The 1626-nt window shown below is 34.7% G+C and overlaps 1 protein-coding gene across 1 annotated transcript in view; it reads right to left on the reverse strand.

Annotated features, from left to right (window-relative positions):
- abcc9 (ATP-binding cassette, sub-family C (CFTR/MRP), member 9) overlaps nucleotides 1–1626 on the reverse strand; it is a 72323-nt gene that overhangs the window by 68915 nt on the left and 1782 nt on the right. The window contains exon 2 of the mRNA XM_014030065.1: nucleotides 900–950. The gene's annotated coding sequence lies outside the window, so the exon portion shown is untranslated. The remainder of the gene's footprint in view (nucleotides 1–899; nucleotides 951–1626) is intronic.

Genomic DNA, 1626 nt, shown 5'->3' on the forward strand with positions numbered 1-1626 from the left:
ATAAATAAATAAATAAATAAATAAATAAATAAATAAATAAATAAGAGACAGTGAGGAGACACAGGTGGCTCTTCATGAGGAAGTGAGGCTTAGCCAGGGAGTGTAGGCACAGTCGTCCAACTAACCATCTGTCAGAAACAGTGGTGGGCTCTTCGTCACACATTTAAAATAAAAGCACTTCTCGGTTAACAGCACAAGTTTACAATTTTCCTCCAACATCAGCTGAAAAATTAAAAACAGATATCCACTTTGCAAACGTCTTGTCATTTGCATGTGACGTGTGCTGCAGTCTGAGATCTCACCAAAACTTCTCCYTTGCAATCCAGTTTGAATTGTCCATGTGAAAAAAACAACATCTCATGTCAGCGAGATCCAACGTCTTAGATCTGGTCATACTATAACAAAACCTCAACATGCTGGCAACTGCCTGATAACACCTYGTGGGCCTTCTGGTGCTTGCTTTAATGTGTTTGTTTTGTTTTGATTGTTTGTACCATCACTCGTCTGCATGTGGACCAAAGTGCATCTAAATCAGACCATTCCTGCTGAGTGTTGAACATACAGAGCATAAAACGCATATGATTAAATAAAGACCAACAGAAAATAGATTCCAAATAGTTTCATGAACATAAATCAGAAACAGAAATCCTGTAAACATTTGAAACAACTGCAATTAAAACATTTTTGCTTGTGTAGAATTTCATTTCATTTTGAATCTGTCCAACCACAAGAAACCAGAATGTAGGACTGTCTAATAACACTGCCTTAAAACAACAACAACACAAACTATAAATCAACTTAACTAAACGTGTACACAACAAGTGTGTCCAATTGGTTTAATTAGTTGACAATTTATATTAGACCTCTAAGTTTGTGTTTTTATGCAGAAAGAGTCTTACCTGGGGATAAAGTAATAATCCTCACTGACACCGTTTCATTCCGGCTGATGGCTAAAAATTAAAACAAAAACAAAATAGAAAAAAGACGAAGAGAAACAAAATACAGTGAGAGCTGGAGCGGACAAAGTTGATTATTTTTAGCTCTGGAAGTCAAAAGCGGCATCAGCTGTTCTGCTGCAAGTCTCTGCTTCACAGCGTCAAGTTACACTAATGACAACATACACTTCCTGTATMTTATTTCAGAATAAAAGCCTAAAAATAACAATGACAACTAATGAAAARTGCATAGACAAATGCATGTGTTTTTCATCTTATAGAAAAATGCTTTTTAAATCAAAAACAACCAGGTAAACATCTAAAATGTGTTCACTTTGGTTTACAATATAAAACAGACACAAAGGCCAAAAGGTTATGTTTTCTCACATTAAAGGTAATTGAAAAGAAATRTGATCTTTAAAACTATCAGCATACATGCTTTATTTTTTAGCTTTTGGCTGCTGTTTTTAGTCGTCACCATTCGTTCTGCTGTTTTAAGCAAATTTTATCTTTTTGTTTTGCTTGTTTCAGCTTCAAACTTCACTAGCCGTGCAGAACTCTGCCTTCACATTGCATTTTATGTGAAAACGCAGGTTTTTCTTCAAGCTAAAATGCAAAATACTAAGAAAATATTTTAAAATCAACTTACAGCATCTAATTATGTAAGATGACAACCAAAACTAAAAAAGGC

This window comes from Austrofundulus limnaeus, unplaced genomic scaffold, assembly GCF_001266775.1.
Source record: "Austrofundulus limnaeus strain Quisiro unplaced genomic scaffold, Austrofundulus_limnaeus-1.0 Scaffold994, whole genome shotgun sequence".
Taxonomy (NCBI): domain Eukaryota; kingdom Metazoa; phylum Chordata; class Actinopteri; order Cyprinodontiformes; family Rivulidae; genus Austrofundulus; species Austrofundulus limnaeus.